Below are 22,485 nucleotides of genomic sequence, written 5' to 3'. Positions count from 1 at the left end.
AAAACATATATAATGTTTTGGGGTTCTATGTAATTTTCTAGCAAAAAATTATGAATTTTACATGTAGGAGAGAAATGTCAGAATTGGCCTGGATACGAAGTGGTTAAAACTGCAAGCAGTTTTAACCACTTCAGCCATTTGTCAGCCTAAGGACCAGAGGTCTTTTTACAATTTCGCACTGCACTGCTTTAACTGGTAATTGCGCGGTCATACAATGTTGTACCCAAACGAAATTTGCGTTCTTTTCTTCCCACAAATAGTGCTTTCTTTTGATGGTATTTTATTGCCTCTGCGATTTTTATTTTTTTGCGATATAAATGGAAAAAGACCGAAAATTTCGAGAAAAAAAAATTATTTTCTACTTTTTGTTATAAGAAAAATTTAATAAACTCAATTTTAGTCATACATTTAGGGCAAAATGTATTCAGCCACATGTCTTTAGTAAAAAAAATGTCAATAAGCGTATATTTATTGGTTTGCGCAAAAGTTATAGCGTCTACAAACTAGAGTACATTTTCTGGAATTTACACAGCTTTTAATTTATGACTGCCTATCTCATTTCTTGAGGTGCTAAAATGGCAGGGCAGTACAAACCCCCCCATGACCCCATTTTGGAAAGTAGACACCCCAAGGAAATTGCTGAGGGGCATGTTGAGCCCATTGAATATTTTTTTTTTTGTCCTAAGTGATTGAATAATGACACAAAAAAAAAAAAGTTTATAAAAAGTTGTCACTAAATGATATATTGCTCACACATGCCATAGTTATACGTGGAATTGCACCCCAAAATATATTCTGCTGCTTCACCTGAGTACGGGGATACCATATATGTGGGACTTTTTGGGAGTCTAGCCGCGTACGGCACCCCGATAACCAATCGCTGCCTTCAGGATTTCTAAGGGCGCAAATTTTTGATTTCACTCCTCACTACCTATCACAGTTTCGAAGGCCATAAAATGCCAAAATAACACAACCCCCCCCCCAAATGACCCCATTTTGGAAAGTAGACACCCCAAGGAAATTGCTGAGGGGCATGTTGAGCCCATTGAATATTTTTTTTTTTTGTCCCAAGTGATTGAATAATGACACACAAAAAAAATAAAATAAAAAAAAGTTTACAAAAAGTTGTCACTAAATGATATATTGCTCACACATGCCATAGTTATATGTGGAATTGCACCCCAAAATATATTCTGCTGCTTCTCCTGAGTACGGGGATACCACATATGTGGGACTTTTTGGGAGTCTAGCCGCGTACGGCACCCCGAAACCCAATCACTGCCTTCAGGATTTCTAAGGGTGCAAAGTTTTGATTTCACTTCTCACTACCTATCACAGTTTCGAAGGCCATAAAATGCCAAAATAGCACAACCCCCCCACCCCCCCCAATGACCCCATCTTTGAAAGTAGACACCCCAAGCTATTTACTGAGAGGCATGTTGAGTCCATGAAATATTTTATATTTTGCCACAAGTTGCAGGAATATTTAAAAAAAATTTTTTTTTTGCACAAAGTTGTCACTAAATGATATATTGCTCACACATGCTATGGGCATAAGTGAAATTACACCCCAAAATTAATTCCGCTGCTTCTCCTGAGTATGGGGATACCACATGTGGGGGACTTTTTGGGAGCCTAGCCACGTACGGGACCCCGAAAATCAAGCACTGCCTTCCGGATTTAAGTATAAAACGCTACCAAAAAAAACTGTTAGCGATCGCAGGGATCAGGCCTGATTCTGCGAACGCTGCAGTTATGTGTTTAGTGTTTTGTAAGTGACAGTGATCGATCGATACTGCACTTGGGTGGGCTGGGCAGAGGGGCAAAACGCAGGTGCTAGCAGGTATCTGGGCTGATCCCGCTAACAATGCATTTTTTTTAACCCTAAACTGCTGGGGACGCTAGTATAGATCTGATCAGATCAGATATTGATCTGTTCAGATTCTATACCACTACGGAAGGTTTATGCTTTGCGCGTGGGTGTTAAGGGTACTGCCACTAACCTAGCGCTGCCTGGGGCGACGCAGACCCTGACCCTAAAACCTAATTGATATCACCCGCCGGGTGATCAGGGGGTTAAACCTTTATTGGGTAATAAATGGTGGGTGCCCTGATGCTATAAAAAGCAAACTAACTAACCAGAGTCACCCGTAACACTTATACGGTGATCACTGGTGAAAGGGTTAACTAGGGGCAATCAGGGGGTTAAAATTTTTATTAGGTAGTATATATGGGTCCCTGGCGCTATATAAAAACCTGACGGGGAACCTAAATAACTAACTGGCTAACCAGCGTCACCAGTGGCACTTATACGGTGATCGCTGGTGAAAGGGTTAACTAGGGGCAATCAGGGGGTTAAAACCATTATTGGGTAGTATATGGGGGTACCTAGCGCTATAAAAACCTGGCGGTGAACCTAAAAAAAAACTAGCTACCTAGCGGCACTAGTGACACTAATGCAGCGATCAGAAAAATTATCGCTTAGTGACACTGGCAAAAGGGGGTGAAAGGGTTAACTAGGGGCAATCAGGGGGTTAAAACCGTTATTGGGTAGTATATGGGGGTACCTAGCACTATAAAAACCTGGCGGTGAACCTAAAAAAATAACTAGCTACCTAGCGGCACCAGTGACACTAATGCAGCGATCAGAAATACGATTGCTTAGTGACACTGGCAAAAGGGGGTGAAAGGGTTAACTAGGGGCAATCAGGGGGTTAAACCTTTATTGGGGGGGTAGGGGGCTACCCTGGACCTAACACTAACTGCCCTGACAGTTTTTACTGTCACAACTGACACTAAATGCAGTGATCAGTAAATAAATGATCACTGCAATCAGTGACACTGTGACTGGGAGGGGGGGGGCGGGGGGGGATCGTGTCGTGATCGGGGGGGTTTGTGTGCCTATGTGTACCTACATGTCAGTGTAGTGTTGGTGCACACTTACTTTCTCTGTTCTCCTCGTAGTCCAGTCAAAAAGACCGCCCCGAGGAGAATGACATCACTTCCTCCCTGCCTGTGTTTACTATACACAGCGGGGGAAGCTTCTCATTCGCCAGGAGCGATCGAGAGGGGATGGCCAGAAACCAACGGCCATCCCCTCATCCCGGATCGCTCCTGCAGCAAAACGGACTGCCGCATCCAGCGGGCGGGGGGTCCGATCGTACATGTACGTGCTTGTGCCTGTCGGTGCCATTGCACCGACGTACATTGCCATGTGGCGGTCCTTAAGTGGTTAAATGACTTTTTTTGTCATTTTGTGCAGGGACTGTTCTAAACATGGGAAACACATGCAACTTCACAGGCATACTATAGACACCCCCCAGGCACGATATTTAAAGGAATATTTCACTTTTCTTTTTTCACTTTAATCGTCATTAAAATCAGTGCTTCCGAAAAAACTGCCATTTTTAAAAACATTTTAGGCATTGACTCATGTCCCCCGGGGCAGGAGCCCGGTCCCCAAACCCTTTTTAGGACAATATCTTGCATATTAGCCATTAAAATTAGCACTTTTTATTTTGAATGTTTGAGTCCCATAGATTTCAATGGGGTTCTAAAGTTCACACAAATTTTCGGTCCGTTCGAAAGTTCTGGTGTGAACCGAACTGGGGGGGGGGGGGGGGTGTTCGACTCATCCCTACTGACCAAGCATGTCTCCAGACCTTTACCCTATTGAGCATCTGTAGAACATCCTCAAACGGAAGGTTGCGGAGATCAACGTCTCCAACATCCACCAGCTCAGTGATGTCGTCATGGAGGAGTGGAAGATGACTCCAGTGGCAACCTGTGAAGCTGTGGTGAACTCCATGCCCAAGAGGGTTACGGCAGTGCTGGAAAATAATGGTGGTCACACAAAATATTGACACTTTGTACCCAATTTGGAAATTTTTACTTGGGGGTACTCACTTTTGTTGCCAGCGGTTTAGACATTAATGGCTGTGTCTTGAGGTATTTTGAGGGGACAGCAAATTTACACTGTTATACAAGCTGTATACTCACTACTTTAAATTACATTGTAGCAAAGTGTCATTTCTTCAGTGTTGTCACATGAAAAGATATACAAAAATGTGAGGGGTGCACTCACTTTTGTGAGATACTGTATATAGCTCAGTATTACAGATCAGGGTATATAGCTCAGCCTCACAGATCAGGGTAATATAGCTCAGCCTCACAGATCAGGGTAATATAGCTCAGCCTCACAGATCTACAGATATATAGCTCAGCATTAGAGATCAGGGTATATAGCTTAGCCTTCACAGATCAGGGTATATAGCTCAGCCTCACAGATCAGGGTATATTGCTCTGCCTCACTGATCAGGGTATATAGCTTCAGCCTCACAGATCAGGGTATATAGCTCAAAAGTACAGATCAGGGTACATGGCTCAGCATTACAGATCAGGGTACCTAGTTAAGCCTCACAGATCAGGGTATATAGCTCAGCCTCATAGATCAAGGTATGCAGGTATATATCATCTGTCCTGTATACAGCTAGCTATATAAACCCACCTTCCTTCCTGTATATAGAAACCTTCCACCACCAGTAACAGGACAGATAATGTATATCTGCAGTCAATGATGATGGAGGAAGGTCTCTATATACAGGAAGGAAGAATTTGGGTGTATATAGCTGTATACACTATGCAGGACAGATGTACTCACAATTTGTGTATATTATCTGTGTAGTGTATACAGATATACAAACATCCAGGAAGACTGACAAGTGACACCTCCTGATTGACCCTCAGAAGTCAGTACATGGCAGAAATCCCCAAAATGTATTTGCAGCTAGCGAGACATGATGTGGCAGTGGCGCACTCACTGACACCCTGATGCTCCAGTCCTGCTGCGCGATCACTTAGTCATCCACCCTGGCCTGGGCCCAGTCTGCACTGAGCGAATGACTGAGAGTAGACAAGCGCAGGGAAGCGTGTGAGGGGTGGCCGCAGCTATCAGTGTCAGAGTAGAGAGAGAAAGAGACTGAGTGAAGACCCAGGGCACCGGCACTTACCATTAGCCAGAATCACAGCGGCGCCACTCAAGACTTCCTTAATTTGCCACACACAGTCCACAGCACAGTGAGTGGTGGAACCTAGAAGCGACACGACGGTGCCGCAAAAAGCACTGTCTACCATTCTCCAATCCTCGCCAATCAAAAACAGCACGGGAGCCAAAGGGACAAATCACTGTAGAGTGGCACATTGCTTGCACCCTGAACATTTCCTAAACACAGACAAATCAACTTCCCAGTTGCAATCAGCTGCATGATTGCAACTGCAATCAGCTGCATGAAGGTGTAAAAGCGTCCCAAAGACAGCTGTGTCTCGCGCCTGGACACACTTAAAGGAACACTTTTTTTTTTCTTCAATGACTGGCTTGGGGGGGGGGGGGCATGTTCTGTCGAATAGTGCCCACGCATGCACAGGACAGACCTGCACTTCAGCTGATTTGTTGATCAGCTGGAGTGACGTGCCAAGCGCACATCGTAGGAGGCATCTTTCAATGGGAGATGCCATTTCATAGGCACAATTGAAACCTATACAAACAGCAAGGGGAGACTGTAGTTCACACGTTGTGCCTCGCTGTTGCGGGGTAGCTTTACAGTGTGCTGATGCTCCGGTTTTGTCTATATTGCATGGCGGGTTTGCTGTGTTGAACGACCGGTTTTGCCTGTGTGAAAGGGCGGGTTGCAACACAGACAAAACACAACCAGTAGCCACCCTCCAGCAGCAGCGATACACAATCTGAGAACTACAGTCTCCCCTGCTGTTTGTATAGGTTTAAATTGTGCCTGTGAAATGGTATCTCCCATCGAGAGATACCTTCTATGATGTGGGCATGTGCCCTGGTTACGTCAGCCCAGCTTATTGGCAAATCAGCTGTGCTGTTCTGTATGGCACATGCGCCGTCCATCCCAGACAATATTCGATGGGGGGCACTTCTCGACAGAACAGCGTTGCCCATGTGCCCCCTATTGACAGGCCCCACTGCCACTATGCTTTTTCTCCTCTCCCTCCTGCAGCTGTCAGCTGCTTCAATGAAAGCTATACAGTGAGATTGGTGCCTGTAATTGCCCCATCACTGCACTGATAATCCCCAACTATCAACCAGGGACGGATCATCCATGTGTGCAGGGTGGGGCATAGCACAGTGACCCCTGGGGGGCCATGACATGCAGTGAACACCCTGCACCCATGTATGATAGCCACTGGTTATTTGTTTGAAAAACTTTAGTATGTTCCCTGTAAAAACCTAGGGCTGACAAGCAACACAAATTGTAAAGTTGAACAGTGTATTTCACTGAATTAAATAGTCAATAGGGTTTATGTATCTCATTATTCACACAAAACAATGCAGAGTGAAGAATATATTCCTCTGTTTCAATTGTGTGATTCATTCTCTATTATTAACCTAGTCTAACGAGTTATAAAAAAAAATCGGCAGTTATTTATCAAGCATGACATTGGGATTTAACTTAACATTCCGTAATACTCGTGTGTGATTAGTCGATGGCACTTGTGCGGTTTTTAATCTTTGTCACTTACCATCTCCTGCACCGTGCTAGTGCAGGGGGGATTATCGGGACATACTTTACGAGCCACGAATCAGCCCTCTTCCCTTGCTCTTTCAGCTGTAGAACTGGCAGGAAGAACTGGCATTCTAGAGCCCCGAAGTGAATCCTTTTACGGTTCCAGCCTCTTTTCACCTGGTGCCCGTCCAGACTGACCTTGTATGGGCACCCCGCGGACAGTAAAGGCGCCCAAGGGGGGCAAGGTCGATGCCCAAGAACCTAATATGGCTAGACAGAAAGTAAGAGATCATGAGGAGGAAGGGTGGGCAGAGAAGGGCCATGGGTTATATATATACACACATACCCTTTATACTGGACCGTAACCTGAGCGAGCTGGAGAGTTAGCTAAAGACAGACCAGCACTGCCTGAGACAGACCGGAGACCAAGGTAAGAACACGGCTCAGAGCCTTTCAGGGACATAGAGCAAAAAGAGAAACTTGTAGGAATAAAAAGAAAAAAAAACTGTAAGGGTGACAGTGAGATCCGCACCTGGAGGGACGGCGTTGCATAATTTATTTTACCTTAAACGCACAATGGAAGTAAGCTATGGTGGAAGATGAATGAGAATAAAAAGTTAAATGAACGTCACTAACAGAAAATAATGCGTAAACATATATTACTACAATTCTTGAAATTATAGATCAGTTTATAGATGCAGCAGCTGATCAGTATATTCTGACAGCAGCAGGTCCCACTGCCAGAATACAATCTGGGGAATTCAAAACAAACCCAACAACCTTTTTTTGCCAGTAGTTCCTTTAAAGGAGTTGTAAAGTCTCCAGGTTTTTCATTAAAGTGAAAAACCTTCTGTGATGCAGAGCCCCCCCTGTTACGTACCTGAGCCCATTCGTTCCAGCGTGAAGGACAAGCCCAGCAGCTTCAATCACTGTGTCGGGTCCTCATTGGATAGATTGATAGCAGTGGGAACCAATGGCTCCCGCTGCTGTCAATCAAATTAAGGCCGGGCCATGTCCTGCTGCCTGTGTCAATGGACGCAGCAGCAGGACTGGAAAGCAGGTCTCCGTGAGGGCAATCACCAAAGAGGAGGAGCCCGGAGCATCACCAGGGGACCCCAAAAAAGGAGAATCAGGGCCACTCTGTGCAAAACCCTTGCACAGAGCAGGTAAGTATGACATGTTTGTTATTTAAAAAACAAAACCTTTACAATCACTTTAAGAACTACCTAAATCCAATTCAGGCAAGCATTTGCACCAGTGTTGGTAAAATTACCGACGTGCAGCAAAATTTAGGTTTGCAGCTACAAATTCTTAAGGAATTACCACCAGTTCGCCATTTAGGAAACTGACAATAAGATCAACTCTGATTTGGAGTACAGAGGGGCATAAATGCTCAGAGTGGGCCCTGCCTGTGTTGGATAGTTGTCATGTATGTGACAGATTCTAGCACAGTGCTGTATCCTCATTTTGCTGTCTACCAAGCGATTCCCAAGTTGAATGCTAAATGTAAGCAAAGTGGCTGGGGATAAAGCTCATGTCATTACCCAGATATTAGGCAATGCCCATATTTGGGAAATACTTGTCACTGGGTGGGCAGACCATGATGGGAAACAGAGACTAGCTCCCATCTGGTCCACTTCACTTTTGAGTGACAGTGCATCCCTGTGGGCAGATTAACCACTTTCAGACCGGACCATTTTGCTGGTCAATGACCAGAGGTCTTTTTACAATTTGGCACTGCGCTGCTTTAACTGGTAATTGCGCTGTCATGCAATGTTGTACCCAAACAAAATTTGCGTCCTTTTCTTCCCACAAATAGAGCTTTCTTTTGATGGTATTTGATTGCCTCTGCGATTTTTATTTTTTGCGATATAAACGTAAAAAGACCGCAAATTTTGAAAAAAAAATTTATTTTCTACTTTTTGTTATTAGAAAAATCCAATAAACTCAATTTTAGTCATACATTTAGGCCAAAATGTATTCAGCCACATGTCTTTGGTAAAAAAAAAGTCAATAACTGTATATTTATTGGTTTGCGCAAAAGTTGTCACATCTACAAACTAAGGTACGTTTTCTGGAATTTACGCAGCTTTTAGTTTACGACTGCCTCATTTCTTGAGGTGCTAAAATGGCAGGGCAGTACAAAACCCCCCCAAATGACCCCATTTTGGAAAGTAGACCCCCTAAGGAAATTGATAAGAGGCATGTTGAGCCCATTGAATATTTTATTTTTTTGCCTCAAGCGATTGAATAATAATAATTTTTTTTTTACACAAAGTTGTCACTAAATGATATATTGCTCACACATGCTATGGGCATATGTGAAATGACACCCCAAAATAAATTCTGCTGCTTCTCCTGAGTACGGGGATACCACATATGTGGGACTTTTTGGGAGCCTAGCCGCGTACGGGGCCCCCGAAACCCAAGTACCGCCTTCAGGCTTTCTAAGGGCGTACATTTTTGATTTCACTTCTCACTACCTATTACAGTTTTGAAGGCCATAAAATGCCAAGATGGCACAAAACCCCCACAAATGACCCCATTTTAGAAAGTAGACACCCCAAGCTATTTGCTGAGAGGCATGTTGAGTCCATGGAATATTTTATATTTGGCACAAGTTGCGGGAAAATTACAAACTTTTTTTTTTTATTTTTTTTTTTACAAAGTTGTCACTAAATTATATATTGCTCACACATGCTATGGGCATATGTGAAATGACACCCCAAAATAAGTTCTGCTGCTTCTCCTGAGTATGGGGATACCACATATGTGGGACTTTTTGGGAGCCTAGCCGCGTACGGGGCCCCGAAAACCAAGCACCACCTTCAGGCTTTCTAAGGGCGTAAATTTTTGACTTCACTCCTCACTACCTATTACAGTTTTGAAGGCCATAAAATGCCAAGATGGCACAAACCCCCCCCCCCCCCAAATGACCCCATTTTGGAAAGTAGACACCCCTAAATTTAGGGGTACACTAGTGAGACTCACAGGTAAAAAAGCACCTAGGCTGTCAGTGACTGTATCAAAACGCTACAAGAAAAACTGTTAGCGATTGCAGGGATCAGGCCTGACTCTGCGAACGCTGCAGTTATGCGTGTTGTGTTTTGTAAGTGACAGTGATCGATCGATACTGCACTTGGGTGGGCTCGTCTGGGCTTGGCGGAGGGGCTAAACGCAGGTGCTAGCAGGTATCTGGGCTGATCCCGCTAACAATGCGTTTTGGGAAACCTAAACTGCTGGCGACGCTAATATAGATCTGATCAGATACTATATTACTAAGGGAGGTGTATGCTTTGTGCGTGGGTGTTAGCGGTACTGGCACTAACCTGACGCTGCCTGGGGCGACGCAGACCTTATCTGACCCTCAAACTTATATCACCCGCCGGGTGATCAGGGGGTTAAACCTTTATTAGGTAATAAATGGCGGGTGCCCTAAGACTATAAAAAAATAACTAATCAACCAGCGTCACCTGTAACAGTTATATGGTGATCACTGGTGAAAGGGTTAACTAGGGGGCAATCAGGGGGCTTTATGCGGTAGTATATGGGGGTCCCTGGCGCTATAAAAAGCTGCGGCGAACCTAAATACCTACCTGCCTAACTAGCGTCACCTGTGACACTAATACAGCAATCAGAAAAACGATCACTTATTAGGCTGGGTTCACACTGGAGCGATGCGGGACCGCCACGAATCCGCGGTGGGTTCCCGCATCGCATGCCTCCCGGCGGCAGTTCACACTGCCCTATGCGAACTGCTGGGAGTGTCAGTGAAATGTTAATGACACCCCCAGATCAGTTCGCATATCGCAGTGCGATCTGCAAACTCGGATTGCATGGTGTGAACACCCATGCGATCCGATTCTGCTGCGGACCAAAAAAAAGGGTCCCGTGCGAGTTTGCGGCGGGTGCGACGCGAATTCAGCCATACTATCTGTATGGCTGAACTCGAATCGCACAGAGATCGGATGTGATTTGCACTGCAGTGCGGTGCGAATCACATCCGTTCTCATAAACCGCTGCAATCTGAACCCAGCCTTAGTGACACTGGCGACGGGGGGTGATCACGGGGTTAAACCTTTATTGGGGGGGTTAGGGGGGTACCTTAGAACTAAAGGGGGCTAACCCTAACTGCCCTAACAGTTATTACAGTCACAAATGACACCCGCCGGGTGATCAGGGGGTTAAACCTTTATTAGGTAATAAATGGTGGGTGCCCTGAAACTATAAAAAAATAACTAACCAACCAGCGTCACCTGTAACAGTTATATGGTGATCACTGGTGAAAGGGTTAACTAGGGGGCAATCAGGGGGCTTTATGCGGTAGTATATGGGGGTCCCTGGCGCTATAAAAAGCTGCGGCGAACCTAAATACCTACCTGCCTAACTAGCGTCACCTGTGACACTAATACAGCGATCAGAAAAATGATCGCTTATTAGGCTGGGTTCACACTGGAGCGATGCAGGAACGCCACGAATCCGTGGCGGGTTCCCGCATCGCATGCCTCCCGGCGGCAGTTCACACTGCCCTATGCGAACTGCTGGGAGTGTCAGTGAAATGTTAATGACACCCCCAGATCAGTTCGCATATCGCAGTGCGATCTGCAAACTCGGATCGCATGGGTGTGAACACCCATGCGATCCGATTCTGCTGCGGACCAAAAAAAGGGTCCCGTGCGAATTTGCGGCGGGTGCGGCGCAAATTCAGCCATACTATCTGTATGGCTGAACTCGAATCGCACAGAGATCGGATGTGATTTGCACTGCAGTGCGGTGCGAATCACATCCGTTCTCATAAACCGCTGCAATGTGAACCCAGCCTTAGTGACACTGGCGACGGGGGGTGATCACGGGGTTAAACCTTTATTGGGGGGGTTAGAGGGGTACATTAGAACTAAAGGGGGCTAACCCTAACTGCCCTAACAGTTATTACAATCACAAATGACACCAATGCAAAAAAAAAAAAAATGCAATTGGTGTCACTGTGACTGGGGGGGCAGGGGTAATTGGGGGGGTGATCGGGGGGTGAAGGGGGGGTGTGAGTGTGCCTGGCATGTTCTACTGTGTAGTGTCGTGTTGGTGCAACTCACCGATCCTCTCTCCTCGGTGCCGGAACGAAAAATACCGACACGGAGGAGAGATTACATCACTTCCTCTGCCTGTGTTTACATTACAGGAGAGGAAGTGATGTCACGCCTCACTTCCGTTCGTCAGGAGCGATCGCGAGGGGGTGGCCATGAACGAATGGCCGCCCCCTCATCCCGGATCGCTCCTGTACGGATACTGACCGCCGCTGGCACCGGGGGGGGCCCGATCGGGCCCCCCACCCGCGGGAAGGCAGGGACGTATATATACGCCCATATGCCTGCCCGTGCCATTCTGTCGACGTATATCGTCGTGTGGCGGTCGGCAAGTGGTTAAAAAGTCGCTATTGAACTAAGTAGCGACTATCTATCCACTTGCTGTCAGTCAAAAGTGGAGTGGACCTGACGGACAACTGGTCTCTCAGTATCTGCCCACAGTGGGTAAAGAAAAAGAATCACCCCACTTAAAATAATCACAGGTTGTTGTTTTGCAGCTTGAAATTAAGCCAGATACAGTTTTTGTTTTTTTCCAGCTGTAATTACTAGTGCAACTTAAAACATTCAAGTGAAAGATATAACAACAACATGTCAGAAAAAAATAAACAAAATCCAAAAACAGAGTCAATGAGCTGGAAAAAGGACCACCCCCATGTGTAAGTATTTTGTTGAACCAACTTTTGCTTTAATCTTTAGTCTGGGATGTCTCTACTTACTTTGCCCATCTGTACTTTGCAAAATTTGCCAACTCTTCTTTGCAGAACTGCTCAAGTTCAGTTAAATTTTAAGGCAACCATTTGTGGACTGCAGTCTTCAAGTCATTCCACAGATTTTCAATGGGGTTTAAGTCTGGGCTCTGACTAGGCCATCCAAGGACTTTCACCTTTTTCTCCTTCAACCACTGCATGGTCATTTTTGCTGTGTGCTTTAGGTCATTGTCATGTTGGAAGGTAAACCTTCTTCCCATTGACAACTTTCTGGCAGAGAGCAGAACATTTTCCCCAAGAATTTGACAAGTGCGTCAATTCCTGCTGCAGAGAAATACCCCCATAGCAGGATATTACCAACTCCATGCTTTACTGTAGGAATGGTCATATTTGGTTGGTGAGCTGTATTGGATTTCTGTCAGCCATATCGTTTGGTGTTGAGGCCAAATAATAAAATTTTAGTCTCATCTTACCATAACACATTTTTTCATGTGGCCTGAGAATATTCAAGGTGCGTTTTGGCAAAGCTCAGTCATGACTGCATGTGGCCTTTCTGTAGGAGTGGCTTTTTTTCTTGCAACCCTTCCATACAAGTCACATTTGTGGAGAATTTGTGATATTGTTAGCACATGCACACAAATTCCTGCAATTGCTTCAGAGTTGCTCTAGGCCCCTTGGTATCTTCTCTGACCCGTTTCCGCCTGACTCTATTATCCAGTTTGGAGCAACATCCTGATGCAGGGAGGGTCTACCTTTCACTTCTTAATAATAGACTTCACAGTGTTTCTATACATTGATAAAACCTTTGAAATGTTTTTGTACCCCCATCTTCTGACTTGTGCCAGTCCACAACTTTATCCCAGAGATCTTTTGGCAGTGCTTCAGTGCTTTGCCACCCATAGTTGACTATTTGATTCAGTTGCACAACCAGCGAATAAAATGCTCTAGGAAAGCTCTTTTCATGCTGAGTTAATCAAAATTACCACAGTAGATCGCAGTTGAAAGTCAATGGGCTTTGTGTGCCACAGATTAGCTACACCTGATTCATTTCTGACATGTTGGTGCCACTTGGATGTTATAAGTTGCACTGAGGAAAAACAGCTGAATAAAACAAAAACTGTGTTTTTCTTTATTTCAGGCTGCAAAACAACAAAATGTTATTATTTTAAAGGGCGGTGATACTTTTTTATACCCATTTATACTTTTAGAACTCATTGCATCATCCTGTGATGACAGATGCATGTGTAAAGGTGAGTACACAAAATTCAGCTGGTTCAGCTGCAGCGCTGTTCAGTGTGTTTTGACAATAACACAATGGGGGTGAACACTCACTTGTGTGGATGGCGAAATCTGTTCACTTACAGTATTTTTGTTTAGTTTCATTAGTAATTGAAGGCATCAATTGCTATTACCTAGATTAATCTAAATAGCACTACCAGGAGGACAATAACAAGGGCTTCCAATAATCAAATCAGCTATACCTTTTCAGATAGATCAGGTAAGAAAAGTGTATACTGGGCACTTTCCACTGTAGTCCTTCTGGTGAGTGATATTACCAGAAAGGGGCGTCGTGCTTATACCAGGGTTATTTTATTTAGCACTACCCTAGGGGACCAATAACACACAGGTGCCACCACTTACCGGATGCATTTCAGTCAGGTATTTTTGGGTGTATTGATCTGCTGCCTGATGGCACCTGCATAGTTCTGGTGCTTAAGTAACACTTCAGAGCTAGGACTCTGAGCCAGGAGCTAGTAGTGAGGGACAAAAAAGGTTTTTCAGGTAAGTTCCCCTCTGATACCAGTGAATATCACCAGTATAAGTTAAATGGTGCCCGGTTGTCAGGTGATTTTCTGGTGCTTTCCCTTCCATTGTAAAGTGCATAGTCAAGTGCTAGAAAATGCTGTGTGTGCTTGACATAGTCAAGCACACACAGCATTTTCTAGCAAACACACACCTGTCCTCTTTTCCTCAAAATAATTTTAAGTAATAATTATGACATTTAACAAATACTATTAATGGGCAGAAAAAATGGAGACAGTGGCATTTTTTTTTTATATGCAATGGTCCAGTTAAAAAATAAATAAAATGGAAGGATTTCATAGCAGCGCACTATGTGAGCTGTGGCAAAAAGTGAGGAAAATAACTAAGAAATTTGATAGGCCTGAAGGGGATTTAATTATAGTAATATGGTCTACTAAAAAGCAATAACTTGATAACTAAGTTAAAAAAAAATTTTTTTTATTAAATAGACTGCAAAAGGACAGTCACACTGTACAATACCTGGCCAGCAAACAGTCTATTGTTACAATGCACTGGCAACATAAGAAAAATTGTGACAATACATGAGAAACAAAAGGGCAACCACTGTAATTCACAGGGAACAAATGGTCAATCATTACAAATATTTGGTTAGCAGACAGGCAATTGTGAAACTATGAAGGCAACATATTGAAAAATGTGACAATATGAGCAAACATGAAAATTTAGATACCCAAATGAAAAATCTCCCTGTTCCTCTTAGTAAATCTACAACCTTCCCACTAAGCAAACATTTCTCACACTCTCAGCAAAAATCCCTTCCCATCCCCCAACAAGAATCCCCCTACTCACCCTGCAAATCATGCTGTGCAGATAGGGAATCCTCAAGACTGGCGGTGCCACACAGGTCACACAACCAAAGACTGCCCCCCCCCCCCCACTATGAATCTTTATAGGGCACCAAAACACTGAATATCAGTTTAAGGGGGGACACTATCCAGTAACTTGTCATTCTTATTCATAATTACCCACATGTTGCACTTGTTCTCAGATTTCCGATTTTTACCCATATAATGATTGCCTGTGTGTTGCTTATGTACAGTATTTGTCATGATTGCCTCTTTGTAACAAGTGCTGATTTGTTGTTGCCATTGTATTACAATGATTGACTGTGTATTGTATCAATTGACTGCTGTCTGCATATTGTAACAATTGGCAGTTAGTTGCCCTCATATCATTGCTTATTTGTAGCCCATGTATTCAGGTTTGCCATTTTGTGATCACCACTTCACACCATATCAATAATGAAATAATTGTAAAATGATGTGTTCTAAAGTTATTCCTTTTACCGCACTCAGGAAATACACTTACAAGAACTGCATGCCTATTGTATTATACAATAAAATTCAAAATATTAACAACATCCAAAGCCATTTACAACTCTGCCCTCAGCTACATCACCAATTTTGTTTCAATATATCACCCAAACCACCCTCTCCGCTCCTTCCAAGACCTTCTGCACTCTAGTTCTCTTGTTACCTCCACCTATGCTCGTTTCCAGGACTTCTTCAGTCGCTTCCATTCTTTGAAACTCTCTACCCCAATCTGTACAGCTATCTCCTACTCTGTTCACTTTAAAGTGCTTGTATACTCTTTTTTTTTTTACTTTTACCTACAGGAAAGCCTATAATAAGGCTTACCTGTAGGTAAAAAAAATATCTCCTAAACCTGTACGGTTTAGGAGATATTCCCCTCGGTATGCGCCACTGACTGCAGCGGCGCATGCGCACAAGGGTATTCTCGGCTGAAAATCCGGCAGTGGCCGACTGGCCGGAATGAAATCTCCCGCGCGCATGCGTGGGAGTGACGATATCGCTGCTCCGGCCACTCACAGCCCCGGAGCCGCGATACCCGGAAGATACCCGGCGTGGATCGGGACAGATGTCGGGGCCTCGTTCTAAGGTAAGTATTTCATAATGAGCTAGTATGCGGTGCATACTAGCTCATTATGCCTTTTCCTTTGCAGGTGGCAAAAAAAAAAAAACATTAGCGGGTTTACTACCGCTTTAACTGCTTCACCTCCGGAAGATTTTAGCCCTTCCCGACCAGAGCACTTTTTGCGAGGCAGTGCGATGTCGCACCCAAACAAAATCGATGTCCTTTTTTCCAACAAATAGAGTTTTGGTGGTATTTGATCATCTCTGCAGTTTTTATTTAATAATATAAACAAAAAAAGAGCGTCAATTTTGAAAAAAAAAAAAATTTTTTTACATTTTGCTATAATAAATATCCCCCAAAAATATATAAAAAAAACATATTTTTTCCTCAGTTTAGGCCGATATGTATTCTTCTACATATTTTTGGTAAAAAAAATCATAATAAGTGTATATTGATTGGTTTGCGCAAAAGTTATAGCGTCTACAATATAGGGGATAGTTTTATGGCATTTTTATTATTTTTGCAATACGGCACTGCATCGATTTAACTGACGATTGCATGGGCATGCGACATTGTACCTAAACAAAATTGATGTCCTTTTTTTCCCACAAATAGTGCTTTCTTTTGGTGGTATTTGATCACCTCTGCAGTTTTAATTTTTTGCGCTATAAGCAAAAAAGACTGACAATTTTGGGAAAAAAAATTACTACATGTTTAGGGTAGTACACCTTAACCTTCCAATCAGTAAACCCAGGATGAGTATATAAATGCCAAAAAAAGCTCACATAGTGTAATAACAGTTTTGCTTGTAATAGCTTTTGTAGTAGCGGTTTAACTGTGTTTTAGGAGCATTAGCGTTATATTAGCGTTTTTGCAGTAAAAGAGCAAAAAAAAAAAAAAAGCTAAAAAACTGCTATTAGTAGCATTTAGCAGCGTTTATGCTGGAAAATCTCTCCAGGAAACTCTAAAATAGTGTGCATGGAGGCATAGGATAACACTATTTAGCTTCTAGCTGCAGAAAAAATTCTAATAACAGCTTCTAGGAGCTTAAAAAACACTAGTGTGCATGGCGCCTTAACACTTTTGGTAATTGTATTTCCTGAGTGTGATGAAGGGAGCACTTTGGTACATGTCTGTTTGGAAGATTCACAGGGTGTTGGAAACACCATTGGACTATAGATATATTTTTTTTAAGGAGTGTGTACATGTATTTTTGATTGTGAATTTTTCACATTTTGGAGGACTGCCATGTTAGTTTTTGGTCACTTCCTTTAGGGAGTATTTTGATTCTTTATACTTTCATCTGTTTTAATTACCAGCACTGTATGAATTGAGTTATACCATATTATTATTGTTAAATCTCTGTAGACCTGTCACAATAAAACCCTGCAGTTATTATTTCTGTGTTTTGGGTTCTTAAAGTGGAGTTCTGCCTGGGTAAAAAAAATTAAAAGTCAGCAGCTACAAATACTGCAGCTGCCGACTTTATCACTTACCTGTCCAGGGAGCCGACGATGTTGCAGGCGCCGGCATCCTTACTAAGGTAAACAGGAAGTGAAAACTTACGACTTCACAGCCTGTATCCTACTGTGCATGCGTGAGTGGCGCTGTGCTTTCTGAATGGTCCTTGCTGTCTTCTGGGACCTGTGTGTCTTCCAGAAGGCAGTGGGGGGAAGGAGGAGGGGCTGGATATTTTGTAGTTCACTGCACAAGATTCCAGCGATCTTTCCTCGGAAGTGGGAGCAGATGCCTGGATTTGACAAATATGGCACTGCAGGAATTTCTGGGTGGAACTCCACTTTAAACCTTTGAATTTTATTTTTTCTTTCCTTTTTTTGCACTAGCATGATTACATTTACAGAGATCAGATAAAGAAAAAAATTCACAGTATCTGCATTTTTCTGTCCTTTTTTATTTTTTGCTTAATTACATTATCATTACAGAAAATATTTTTCTGTATAAAGGAGGGTGTTAAAAAAAATTATCTGACTTGGGTGTTAGATATGCTAGGGACATCAATGCAAATAACAAACAGTGCCAATTAATTATAAGTACAAGAGACAATGGGGAGATATCTAATTAGTTATTGTTCTTAATTGTTCTCTTTTTTTATTTTTTTATTATTTTTATAAAAATTTTATGCATAATATAACACTAGCCCACATCTCAGCCACTCATGGCCAAGGTACAATGTAAAATCAAACTAACATAGTCCAACTGACTAAACTAATAATACATTTACTGAAAGGCATGACGTATTTGAAAGAATCTAAATAAATAAGAATTAGGTAAGTCATGCCTTGTTTTCATTTGTAAAGGTCAGCAGGTCCCTATAACTGGTTATATCCTTTAGTGTTTTTATTCCCTTGATTGCCCAGACCATAGGATCAAGTTTGTTATAGAAATTGAAAACTATAGGGTTTAGAGGGGGAGACACCCTGGTAACTTGGGCATGCAAGTTTAACTGCAGATTCCCAGGCTTTAACAGTGGCCTTCATTGTTAGAGTGAGCAGGAGATCTGATTTAATTCCCCTATACAGAGCCAGTCTCAGGCTTTCATATGACCCCAGATGAGCTCCCTCTAGAACAGTGGTTGAGTCCCCATCATCTGCAATCAGCCATCTATGGGCAGAAACCATCTGGCCAGCCAGATAGTATTTCTTCCAGTCAGGCAAGGCCAACCCCACCAGATACCCAGGTTCTTTTAACACTTTGATGCCTATTCTATGGGGTTTAGGCACCCATAGGAAGGAACTGATTATGCCATCAATCTTTTTAAAGTAGGATTTTGGTACCCACAGTGGTGTATGTCTCAGAAAATATAAAATGAAAGAGAGATGTTTCATTTTTAGTAAGCTACCTATCAAGAATAAAGGTAGTTTCGTCCAAGCCTTGGACTTTCTACTTGAGGAGTATCAATGGAGGATGTAAATTAGGGGCAAATAATCCTGAACATTTGCTGTGATTTTCACCCCCAAGAATTTAAAAGAGGATACCCATTGTAGTGGAAGGTCTGGGTTTGCCCCATCTTTAGCTCCCGCATCTATAGGTAAAATAGATGACTTGCTACAGTTGACTTTCAACTTCCTGAGAATTAAGCAAATTGATCAAGAATAGCTAGTGTGGCCTGTAGGAAGGCGCCTGGGTTCTTAAGAAACAGAAGCAAGTCAACAGCATATAGCACAAGGAACTCATCGACTGTGCTCACCCTAATTGCCCCTGACAACCGAAGAACAACTGGGTATCATGGCGATAGCAAAGAGGAAAGGGGATAGTGGACACTCCTGCCACGTATAAACAGAAAAGTTAGTGCTACTACCCATACACCACATAGATAGCAGAGCTCCCAGGTGCTTGATCCACAGTCGCTGGTTGAGTAGAGTAATGTAGAAAAATGATCTCACTCCGGTTGTAGCTCTTAAAATGTCTTCATTTTATTGATTAGCCACAGTGAGTAAACGCAGATTAAGTCAGTTGACGCGTTTCAGCCTATAAGGCCTTAGTCATAACCAGGCCTTATAGGCTGAAACGCGCCAACTCACTTAATCTGCGTTTGTTCACTGTGGCTACTCAATAAAATGAATTTCTAGAGCAACAACCGGGGTGCGGATCATTTTTTCTACATTACCCCTGGCTCATGCCTCTACCAACCTCAAAAAATTCAGACACTGACAACCCCAATCGTATTGCTACCCTAAGATTTTTATAAAGTATAGATATCCACTTCCTGTAAATTGGCCCGAAAACCCATGCATTCAAGGCTCTTGTGCATATAACACCAATCAACCGAATCTAACGTTTTTTCTATGTCTGTTGATACCACTATCATAGTTTGGGACTCCATAGGTGGAAGTTGCAAATGAGTAAAAAGTCCCCTAAGATTTGTGTCCGTAGATTTACCTGGATGAACCCTGTTTGATCTATATTAATAACAGTGGTAATAACCTTTGCTAGCTTGGTCGCCAATACTTTAGTTAAAATTTTCAGGTCCATATTTAACAGAGCAATAGGTCAGTATGATGCCCACTCCAACGGGTCCTTCCCTGGCTTTAATAAGAGGATCATATAGGCATCCAGCATGGAGCCCTTTAAATTGTCATTGGCAATAATCCAGTAGTAATCCAAGTCTGGGAGCTCACTGTGCAACATATGACTTAAAATAATCAGCCGTAAAGCCGTCCAGGCCAGAGGCTTTATGTGGGGGGAAAGGAAAGATTGCAGCTTCAGTTGCTCTAGTGGTAATCTTGGCATCTAAAGTATTGCTATCCTCCTCTGACAACCTTGGAAGTGATATGCCTTCCAATAAGGAATCTAGAGCTGACACCTCATACGGTACTATTGGGGAGTAAAGAGCTGAGAAGTCAATAAATTCCTTCGGTATGATCTGTGACTCAGAAACCAAGTCGCCAACCCCCCATTTCTGATAACTGGGATATTTGTGATTGAGTGATAGTCAGCAACTAACATAGCTCTAGTAATTTCCCATTTTTATTCCCTTCAGCAAATATTGTGTGAGCCCTCTGCCATGCTTCCGAATGCGCCAGATCAGTAAAATGTAGCGGCAGGAGACGTCTTGCCTTCAATAGAGACTCAAAGGAAGTCCTCGTGGGGGAACCCGCGTAGGCCTCAGCACAATCCCTCTCCCTAGCCTGTAGATTTGGAAGTTCCTTATTATCATTGACTCTGGCCATCTTAATGGCAGAGATGAATTCCCCCCTAGCCACAGCCTTGAAAGCATCCCACACTATTGGCGGATCTGCTGATTCAGCATTAGAAGTCCAATAGGATTTAATCGATTCCTCTAGTTGGGCAGATGTCTGCTCATTTTGTAGCCAGCTGGGTGACAACTTTCCTTTTACCCCCTTTGAAAAGGTCTGGGTAAGAGAAAGAGGGTTATTGTCAGATAAACCCCCCACCAGATATTCTATATCAGTTAGAAACGGCAACAAAAGCCCATTGCCTAATGCTAGGTCTATCCTGGCTGAGGATCTATGGACTGTAGATACGTGGGAGAAATACATAGCAGCTGGATGTTTCCAACGTCATAGCTCTGAGAGCCCCGCTACATACGTTCACCCAAATGACCAAATCAGAGTTACCCATTCTGTTCAGATTGGAAGAGTTCAATGACGCATCTAACACAGCATTAAAATCCCCCATCCAGACAATAGGAAGGCTAGCAAACTGGGTCACCTTAGCCAATATATCATAAAGTAGCTGAACCTGAAAGGTAGGAGGCGGATAAACATTTACCAACAGTAATTTGCGATAACAAACATCTGGAACCACCGCCACATATCGGCCCCCTGAGTCTGAGATCACCTGGTGGATTGTGCACAGGATAGCCTTGCTGATTAGAATGGAGACACCCCTACCAAACATAGAATAAGCTGAGTGCAGGGTTCTCTGTATCCACGGCCTATGCAAAGCCTGGATTTTATAGCCATCCAGGTGAGTCTCCTGCAGGAAAACAATATGCGGCTTGGTCTGTTTTAAATATTGGAAAATAGAAGCCCTTTTATATTTGTTGTGCAAACCCCTAATATTCCAGGACAGAAATTTAACCTTAACAGCCATGATTTCTAGAGTCCATTAATGCATCCCAGTAAGATAATAACAATAGAGACCGTCTCACACAGCTAATAATTCTACATCGGATCTATTATTCCCCTGAAAGACTGGCTAGAATATGCCCAGACAGACAACTAACCTGCCATAGGTGCAGTGCAGAGGTTGGTGGCTTTTTCCATGTGGTGTGGTCCTGTCCACACCTGAGGCCCTTCTGGATGTAGGTGGTAGAGGCAATAAACTCCATAGGGAGATTGAAGGTCCCATGCGACCCAATACCCATACTGCTGGGTATCTGTGATACATTAGGGGCTCCACAGTCCAAGAAGCTATTTGTATTTTATGCTGCTTTTTACGCTGCTAGGAAAGCAATCCTGCTACAATGGAACAGCCCATCCCCCCCCCCCCCCCCCCCACGGTTCAACAATGGCTATCCTTGATAGACCTGGCACTGCCGCTATATAAGCTAACATATCTGGGATGCAACTGCCTGAAAAAATTTGACAAGCTATGGGCGACATGGGTTCGCGAATGAAGACTGCCTCTAGACTAGGACTCGGAATAAGGTAGTACAGAAAAAGTGGGATAAATAGCCTTGTGCATATGGCCTAGAGATGGTGACTTCTACAAGAGACGGAAGTGGAACCTCATTCCTCCCTTCCCCTCTCCTTACCGCTACCCCTCCTACACTTTTCCCCTTGGATATTTCCTCAGGCCTTACTCCCCCCCATTCCCTTCCCTCTCCCTTCCTGGGACGTGGGGGGTTCCTTCTGCTTCTCATGCTTTCAGTATCACGGGCTGTTCCCCCTGATGGGAACTTGTCCCTCCCTGATAAATTGAAATGTAAGTGGGAGGCAATAATTTTACAAATTTGTGTGCCACATCCAAAATTATAGACCGAAA

At 43.4% G+C, this 22,485-nt stretch overlaps 1 protein-coding gene and 1 long non-coding RNA gene across 3 annotated transcripts in view; one reads left to right on the top strand and one right to left on the bottom strand.

Annotated features, from left to right (window-relative positions):
• LOC143987652 (uncharacterized) overlaps positions 1-6,738 on the bottom strand; it is a 186,219-nt gene extending 179,481 nt beyond the window's left edge. For both annotated transcript variants that reach the window (XR_013276679.1, XR_013276680.1), the window contains exon 1: positions 6,544-6,738. This is a non-coding gene — a long non-coding RNA (uncharacterized LOC143987652). The remainder of the gene's footprint in view (positions 1-6,543) is intronic.
• Positions 6,739-6,815: 77 nt separating this feature from the next.
• The window catches only part of LOC143987651 (actin, alpha cardiac muscle 2), a 57,420-nt gene continuing 41,750 nt past the window's right edge, over positions 6,816-22,485 (top strand). The window contains exon 1 of the mRNA XM_077486546.1: positions 6,816-6,957. The gene's annotated coding sequence lies outside the window, so the exon portion shown is untranslated. The remainder of the gene's footprint in view (positions 6,958-22,485) is intronic.

This window comes from Lithobates pipiens, unplaced genomic scaffold (assembly GCF_037356315.1).
Source record: "Lithobates pipiens isolate NorthernLeopardFrog02 unplaced genomic scaffold, aLitPip1_a1.2 Scaffold_18, whole genome shotgun sequence".
Taxonomy (NCBI): domain Eukaryota; kingdom Metazoa; phylum Chordata; class Amphibia; order Anura; family Ranidae; genus Lithobates; species Lithobates pipiens.
This window is presented reverse-complemented; position numbering and strand designations above follow the sequence as displayed.